Source organism: Mesoplodon mirus, assembly GCF_964341445.2.
Source record: "Mesoplodon mirus genome assembly, chromosome: 5".
Classification (NCBI taxonomy): Eukaryota; Metazoa; Chordata; class Mammalia; order Artiodactyla; family Ziphiidae; genus Mesoplodon; species Mesoplodon mirus.
The window spans coordinates 3,775,400-3,784,823 of record NC_138980.1 but is presented as its reverse complement, the minus strand read 5'-3'; the positions used below and the strand labels follow the sequence as shown (position 1 = coordinate 3,784,823).

General features: G+C 43.5%; 1 pseudogene across 1 annotated transcript; it reads right to left on the bottom strand.

The window, feature by feature from the left end:
• Window positions 1-1,880: 1,880 nt before the first annotated feature.
• Window positions 1,881-3,808, bottom strand: LOC309804461 (large ribosomal subunit protein uL30m-like; annotated as a pseudogene). The gene is made up of 3 exons: window positions 3,697-3,808; window positions 2,395-2,729; window positions 1,881-2,255 (listed from the first exon to the last, which is right to left on the bottom strand). The product of its transcript is annotated as a large ribosomal subunit protein uL30m-like (transcript).
• Window positions 3,809-9,424: the final 5,616 nt, after the last annotated feature.

The following is a 9,424-nucleotide window of genomic DNA, read 5'->3' as shown; positions in this document are numbered from 1 at the left end:
ACAAATGACAGTAAGAAAAGGACAACCACTTGGGTCTTACCTAGAGTACATCAAGAGCTCAGATCTGCAAAGGGAAGGTAAACCAATCGGGAACTTGCCTTTTTTTTTTTTGTATTTAAAATATAGTTTAATAGAAACACTTTCTCACCATCTTTAAATAAAGATGATTTGCATTTTTTAGAATAAAATATCTAGGAATAAACCTACCTAAGGAGACAAAAGACCTGTATGCAGAAAATTATAAGACACTGATGAAAGAAATTAAAGATGATACAAATAGATGGAGAGATGTACCATGTTCTTGGATTGGAAGAATCAACATTGTGAAAATGACTCTACTACCCAAAGCAATCTACAGATTCAATGCAATCCCTATCAAACTACCACTGGCATTTTTCACAGAACTAGAACAAAAAATTTCACAATTTGTATGGAAACACAAAAGACCCCGAATAGCCAAAGCAATCTTGAGAACGAAAAATGGAGCTGGAGGAATCAGGCTCCCTGACTTCAGACTATACTACAAAGCTACAGTCATCAAGACAGTATGGTACTGGCACAAAAACAGAAAGATAGATCAATGGAACAGGATAGAAAGCCCAGAGTTAAACCCACAGACATATGGTCACCTTATCTTTGATAAAGGAGGCAGGAATGTACAGTGGAGAAAGGACAGTCTCTTCAATAAGTGGTGCTGGGAAAACTGGATAGGGACATGTAAAAGTATGAGATTAGATCACTCCCTAACACCATACACAAAAATAAGCTCAAAATGGATTAAAGACCTAAATGTAAGGCCAGACACTATCAAACTCTTAGAGGAAAACATAGGCAGAACACTCTATGACATAAATCACAGCAAGATCCTTTTGGACCCACCTCCTAGAGAAATGGAAATAAAGACAAAAATAAACACATGGGACCTAATGAAACTTAAAAGCTTTTGCACAGCAAAGGAAACCATAAACAAGACCAAAAGACAGCCCTCAGAATGGGAGAAAATATTTGCAAATGAAGCAACTGACAAAGGATTAATCTCCAAAATTTATAAGCAGCTCATGCAGCTCAATAACAAAAAAACAAACAACCCAATCCAAAAATGGGCAGAAGACCTAAATAGACATTTCTCCACAGAAGATATACAGACTGCCAACAAACACATGAAAGGATGCTCAACATCTTTACTCATTAGAGAAATGCAAATCAAAACTACAATGAGATATCATCTCACACCAGTCAGAATGGCCATCATCAAAAAATCTAGAAACAATAAATGCTGGAGAGGGTGTGGAAAAAAGGGAACACTCTTGCACTGCTGGTGGGAATGTGAATTGGTACAGCCGCTATGGAGAACGGTATGGAGGTTCCTTAAAAAACTACAAATAGAACTACCATATGACCCAGCAATCCCACTACTGGGCATATACCCCGAGAAAACCATAATTCAAAAAGAGACATGTACCAAAATGTTCATAGCAGCCCTATTTACAATAGCCCGGAGATGGAAACAACCTAAGTGTCCATCATCGGATGAATGGATAAAGAAGATGTGGCACATATATACAATGGAATATTACTCAGCCATAAAAAGAAATGAAATTGAGCTATTTATACTGAGGTGGATAGACCTAGAGTCTGTCATACAGAGTGAAGTAAGTCAGAAAGAGAAAGACAAATACTGTATGCTAACACATATATATGGAATTTAAGAAAAAAAAAATGTCATGAAGAACATAGGGGTAAGACAGGAATAAAGACACAGACCTACTAGAGAATGGACTTGAGGATACGGGGAGGTGGAAGGGCAAGCTGTGACAAAGTGAAAGAGCGGCATGGACATATATACACTACCAAACGTAAGGTAGATAGCTAGTGGGAAGCAGCCGCATAGCACAGGGAGATCAGCTTGGTGCTTTGTGACCGCCTGGAGGGGTGGGATAGGGAGGGTGGGAGGGAGACGCAAAAGGGAGGGGATATGGAAACATATGTATATGTATAACTGATTAAATTTGTTATAAGGCAAAAAATTAAAAAATAAATAAATAAATAAATAAATTTAAAAAAAAAAAAAAAGATGATTTGCATTTTTTAATCTGAAATGCTCTGGCATTAGGACTTAATTGCTCCCTGGTCCACAGGGTTTAGATGCCATGCACTACTAATTCTCCAGTGTTCGTGAGGCAGGCATTACACATGTCCTCCTTTGCTGGAAGTCCTTGTGGCAACTTCAGGGACTTGATTCTTTTTTTGTTTGTCTGTTTGTTTCTAACAGCTTTATTGAGGTATAATAGACATATAACAAAATGTACACATTTGAAAAGCATATGGTGCTAAGTTTGACATATGTCTACACCCATGAATCCATCACCTCAACAGGGACTTGATTCTTATCACATGTTTAACCACTTTCTTTTTTGCCTTCACTGAAGGGATATTCTTGTGAACCTGAGGAGTAGGTGCTTTTTTCTAATCCAAGCATCTTTATTGTAACCTTTTTCCCAAATGGATGTCTCTTCCTAGTTTTTATTCTGGTAACAATATGCAGTTTATGAAGGTGCTTTGGATCCCCACCATATTTTTCATGGTCTGCAGGTGAAGGCTGAAAAACTTTATCTGGAATTCTTGACCTGGTAAATTTGTGGAGAATCAAATCTGTACAGATGAGAGGCTCTATACCTTCTGTCACTGTAGTCTGCCTGCTGGCCGCTGACCTACCGAGTGCAAACTCCCTGCAGTGAATACGGTGATTATTCTCTTTATAGGTCACTGAGGGAAAGCCAAGCAGAAGAAGGACCTTGCCTTTGTAATACTAACAATAGTAACCACCTTTTGAGAGTTGGCTAAGGTAGGTACTGTCATCACCCCCATTTTGTATATTAAAAAAAGTGAGGCTCACTGAGGATACATAATATGTCCCAACTCACGCCTTTGGAAAATGGCAGACTTGGGATCCAATCTCAAAATGTCTAAACTATAGCTCTTGTATACTTGACCACTATACCTGCAAACTCAGACTTGCAAAGTAAAGTCATCTAAGGTCCCAGGACTGCTGACGGGCATCTTGGGAAAACAGCCCTGCCCAAACCACAGCCATTCACAGGGCTTAGGATGAACCATCACCGTACTTCATACACACTTAAATGCATTATTTCATTTAATTCTCACAATGTTCCTAATGAAGTAGGTCCTATTATCATTCCCACTTTATAGGTGAAGAAACTTGGGTTCAGAAAAAAAGAAGTGACATCCTTGTGCCATGCCACTAGTAAATGGTACAGCTGTCTTTTATTTTACTTTCATTATTCGACTCTCAACATCAGTGACTCGGAAACGTTTTACCAGCTGGAGATTTAAATTGGGGGCATTTTTACGAATCTAAAAGCAATGTTCTTTTATAAGAAAGCATTTGCCGTCTTCTCCTCTGTAGGAATATATTCTGAGTGAGTCTTTCTTTAGCATCTTAAACCCACATGGCCCTAATAATCATCCATTTCCTGGGTAGCTACAGAGCTTTTTGCTAACTCTAATTCTCTTCCCTTCAGGGCTCAGATCACATCATTCTGTCCTCAGATCCTGTGAGGACTGGCAAATCCAGGGTGGCTCAGATGGAGCCCTTTGTAGTGTCCTCCGCTCACCTGAACCCCAGGCCTTTCCCTCTTTTGAACAACCCTCCCTCCACACCAAACTGCCATCTACCCGCTTCCACCTTCCCTCTCTGACTCTCACGTACGCCCTCCATCCCAAACGTCCTAGTCTCCGTTCTTCCTCCTGGAAATCGTTTTGAATGGTGCACTGGAAAGAACCTCATGGTCCCTTAAAGCCACAGTCAGATTATTGCATTCTTGCCTGGGGCGGGTCTCTTATTCCTTTCCAAAGGAGCTGAGAAATACAGAAAAGAAAAATGGCGGAACATGCTGTGTGATTATGGATAAAAGGAAAAGTCAGCACAATCATTTCCTGATATACATGGTAAAACCTCGACTAAATGAAAACAGCAGAGTGTGGAATTCTGGGTAAGGGAATTTTCTGGCTATTTCAGGATTAATCCTCTACAGTCTACTTTCCTGCTTCTGTCAGAGTAGCACGCCAGAGAAAATGACCCTCTGTTGACGGAGGATTTTACACAGTCCTGACATCGTTGTTCTGGGCAGCCATGGCTTCCACAGTTCCTCATGCAGACCCAAGCCTGCAATTCCCCTCCCCCTGTGAGACATGCTACATCTAAAGAATTTCGTCTTCTCTCTTAATTCCTGGCAACTGGAGATTTTCTTTCCTGATTTTCAGCCAATACATTTTGTGAAAAATTAAAAATAATATTTAGCTTGGTATTTCTAACGTTGAGGGGGCAGGGCTTCTTGCCTCTGTTCACTCTGCCATCTTCACAGGGACCGAAGTTGACCCCGTGTCTCCCAGTATTTAGTACTCAGCCATCAGGCTATTAACAATGGGGGAGAGCTCTCTTATTTGCCAAGATATGTCCACTAGCCTATTTCACTGAGGTGAATCGGGAGGAGAAGGAAGGCGCCTACTACTTACTTCTTTTAATCCTTACAAAAAACCAGAGACACAGGCATTTATTATCTACAACTTTAAAGCCTGGGGAAACAGAGGTTAGAAGAGGTTAAGTTGTCCGAGGTCAGTGAGGAAGTGGCTAAGAGAGGATTTGGATTTAGGATTCTCTGCCTTCAGTGCAGTTGCTTTTCCCACTAGCCTCCACTGGCTGGGATACAGTCCAAATCTGGAAAACAAATTCCTCCCAATTTGTAGCAGGCCTTCTTCCCTTAGGCGGTGGCCTTGTGCAAGGGTGGGCTATTGGGTGCCTGGCAAAGGTACATTCTGGAGGCCTCATCCTCCTGTAAGCTCTAACTACACCTACATGGTCATGGAATGGCCTCATCGAGAGCATCCCTCCCTTTCCTGACCTCTTCCACCTGCACTCCTCTCTCCCCAGCAAATAAACTTTCCTTTAGTAAGGTCAGCTGGGGAGCCATTTTCTTATAATCTCTGATGTGAGTTTATTTCCCAAACCAGTGATGCCTGGCTATGCAGCTTGGCCAAATCTGGTAATATTTCTGAATTTCATTTACCTCCTTGTATATAGGGACTCATAATTTCCTCACAGTAATATACAGTGTCCCAAGAACATTACCATTCCTGTGGTTTTATTTTGTTTCCAGGAAGTTAAATTAATAGGACTTTTTTTAAAAGCTCACAGCTATTGAGCACTGAAGTGCCAGGGGCCAAATCTGCTTATACTCATGTTCTCATTTATCCTCACAACTCTTCTATAGAGTATGCATTTCATTATTTCCTCTTTGCGGACTAGGAAACTGAGATTAAGTAACTCATCCAAAGACACATACCCAAGAAGTGAATGAGACTTGAGACTGTCTAAATTAACAGCTCAAATACGTGACTTCTATCTTACGTGACTTCTATATTCTGATCTTTCTTAGATTATAAAGTGTTCTTTCCATTTTTCAGGTGTCAAGAGATATGTTTAAATTCACACATCAGCAGAATGAGCAGTAGATCTGGCCTGGGGCTTAGCTTTATGGATGGGGCTTTTGTGACACAATCACATGGTCTCATAAGGATGTGGAGACTCGGAAATTTGGTGACTCCATGAAACGAACTGTGTTTGGATGAAGCCTCTAGGCACAGCCTCCTCCCTGCCAAGGTCTGGAGGCTGCCTGAGGTCTTTCCTCAAGCAGTTGGCCCTCCCTGTCCACTGCTCTCTAAGTGAGCTCGCTGGCTCTGTGCCCATGCCCAGGCCTGGGACTTACAGCCTGGGCTGCCCTCACACCCCTGGGGGACCTCCCACTGCCTCTCAAGCCTGGACTGTGGCCTGAGGCCTGAGGATCTGGCTCCCCAAGAAGGCATTGCTCCCTGCTGGCAAGATGCCAACTGTGGGTGGGTTGGGCTAAGCCCAGGGCAAGGGAGGAACGAGTAGAGAGACAGCTTGATTCTGTGCCCTGACCTTGACCTAGAGAGATGCTTGGGAGAGTGTGAATCCCAGTGACCAGCCCCAGAAGCTTGCAGGGATTTTAAATTCCTGAGTTGGCCCTGAATAACCCCCTGCTGGATCTGCAGATGTCTCCATTGCCAAAAAGCCCAAGGATGACCCAAGTCCTCCCCCACGGAGACCTCCCATCCCTGAGCCCCGCTGGATGTATACACTGGGGCCCTCCACACAAGGACAGTGTGACTCACTCACGGAGGTCAACTGAGGCTGGAAGGACAGCTGGGGTCAACAACACCCAACTCCCAAGGGTTGATGGTTTTGTTTTATGCTTCAACTCCCCCTCCTCCCCTCTTCCTCCAACTTCTTATCTCTTTTCTCTCCCATCACAGAGCCAACACATTCTGGGTTCAAACACCAGTTCCACTTATAATCAGTCATATGTCTATTGGAAAACTACTTAACCTCTCCATGGCTCAGCTTTTTTTTTACCTGTAAAATAAGGGTGATAAAATCTTTGCCATTTCTAAGAACTGGAAATAGAGTGTGCTAAATGCCAAATACTTGATAAATGGTAATATGATAATAACAGTATTACTATTATGCAGTGTGGTAAGGAAATTAGCTAAAGGGATTTCACTGTATCTCCAAGTATACCTACCAGGTGTGTATAACATTACAGCTCAAGACTTTTAGGAATAAGCCCTTAATCAAGGTTCAAAGGCTTTTAAGAATAAAAATATGGGCATTACAGCTATGAAAAACATTGCAGAGACTGCATGAGGATCAATCGCACATGTCATCCTCTGTGTGTGCAGATTTTTCTGTTCCTTCGGGTCTCTCTAGGTTCTCAGATACAAGTTCTTTTATCTGTCACTGCACAACACACACACACTTACAGACCACTCCCACTTTGGGTCCTTCAATCTTGAAGAGAGCAGAAAAATGAATTATAAGTTCACTGCTCAAGAGAGAGCAAGAAATCTGCTGTGATGTTGGATGGGCTCAGCATCCCTGTCAGCAGAAGACCCTATGGCTGATGAAGCTGACCACGGGGACACGATGGAGGTGGGCTAGCTCCACAGAGGCAGTCCTTGGGAAAGAATGGTATCAGAAGTCTCTCGCAGGTATTTTACTGTCCCGGATTAGAGTCTACCCTACATCATGCCAAGCCCTCTCTTCTCCAACCAAATGGCTCTCTGTGTGTCACACACTAGGAACAGATAACCAGATCTAAACTGGGAGATCAGAAGGCTGGGAGACTTTGCAGGGTCGGGGGAGGGTGCTAAAGCATCAAGTGCAGGAGGCAACAAACAGACTGCATGTTCTTAATGTTCAAGACTAATTATTCACTAGAGTAAAAAACGAGAGAGAGAGAAAGAAAACAAGTCTCTGATCTAAAATATCTCAAACTGAAATCCTTCCCCTGAAGAAGCACACATCTGGAATTCATTCCCTGCTGCAGCAAGCCATGGACTAGCTCTCCACCAGAACCCTGCCCAGCCACCGCACGAAGGCGACTGAATGCAGGCTGTGCTGCGCAGGGGGTGGGGGTGGGGGTGGGCGGGGCTGACAGAATTTTTCACGGATAAATATTCCTCCTAGTTTTCAAGCCACAGTTCATAAATATACAGTATTCCAGCAAAAAAGTACAGAATGTCCTCCTGGGGTTGACAAGCAAATAGTTTTATAAATAACCCTCTTGACACGTGCAAGATGTTAACATTTTTGAGGTTGTGGGTAGGGGCAGACGCAGATTTAATTGCTCGATTCAGACTGGAGCCACTCTGGACTTGGATGTTACCTCTTGGGGGCCTATGGCAATGTTTTTCTTGGTTTAAGAGAGTTCGTGTTGCTTGTCGGCACTGAAGACAAAGGCTTCTTCTCAGAAAATTCTGGGACAGTGTGCTGCACAGGTGAGTCTGACCAGATCTGTAAGCGAGGGGACCTGCCCTGGGGCGTCAAATACATTGCAATCCCTCATGGAGGAGGAGGGCTAGGCTGAGCCACAGTGTTGACTGTTGCAGAGGCACTGAGTGCCCAGCCCAGGCAATGTATACATGAAAGAAGGAAAACGTTCCAAAGAAGCCTCATAGTTTGATAGTAATTTTATTTTCTTTCTTAACAGCAAATTTGGGGCAGATCCTGGAGTGGGCCAGATAAACACTGAGTCTAGGGGGATTTTAGTATCAGAAACACCACTGGATCTTAAATTAGTGCGTGGGACAGACTGAGGTTTGTCAAATACGCTTTTCATACAGACCCTAACACATTGCTAGATTTCCCACCTCTGAAGTCCACTGGGGTCCAGCCTATTCACGTGCAGAGTGTTATCTGGCCTTAATGAGGACTCCTGAGCATCTCAAGATCATTTATATGGTGCTTTAAAGGTTTCCAAGCCCTCTCACATCCACAATTGCAACTGAACCCCAGAATAGCCCTGTGAGATAAACAGGGCAGGCACTATAACTCCCGTTGTACAGATGTAAATGCAGAAGCGAGATGAAAGGAAGAAAACGGCCCAGGGATCCCAGACAGTAAACGGCAGAGCAAGGCTTCACATTTCAGCCCTTGGCCTCTTGAAGCTCTGTCAACAAACTGCTTGGTTTATCAGACATGCTAGGAAAGCAGAGAGCGGGGCCAGAAGGAAACGAGCACTAGGACAGCAAGATTTTGATGAGGGACAATAAGAGGAAGGCTCATGCTCGGGACTCTGTTCTGATGGGACGCCCACAGTGTCCGACTTTCATTACACCTTAACCAGGAGTTGGGAAGATAACCAGTCACATCAGTAACCTCTCGCTCCAACTCTGTGGCTGAAGCTGGTGACAGACACAACATCGCCATGATATTCTGAGGTGTGAGAAGGGCCTTTGCAGCTCTCAATTACAATATATCGACAGACTGCACAGCAACCTGATTCTGCAGGTAGTTCTGAATTTGCCCGGTGAAGACAGGAGCTTCCTAAATTTTTTAAAGCAGAATAAGAAATCTCTCCTTCCTCTCACTTACTAGGCGTACTGTGTTTCTGTACATTGACTAAAAGGTCTAAATCAGTTTGCAATGAATGTTAAAATAAAGATAATAGTAGTAATCACTGTCATCTAACAGCTGAGCCAGGCTGCAGTGCCTGAGTTAAGCACTTGACATATGTACCCAATTTACTGAGCGGGCTGAACTCAAGGGAGGCACAACCAAGCAGTGGATGTCTTTTGCCTTCCAAATGCTGCACCCCCAATGCTCCGCAGACTCCCGCCCAGCCCCTTGATGACATCTTGGACAGTTCCATCTGCTGCTTTCTCATCAGTTTAAGTTATGAAAACAAGTTCTGTTTTGTTTGTTCACACTCAGTTCAGGTATTAAATGGTCCCCTTGAGGTGAGATCAGAACTTCAATATCCCATCTCATTCAGACTCCGCCTCCCCCCCCCCAACCTCTCCAACTCTAACTACAGGGACCTGC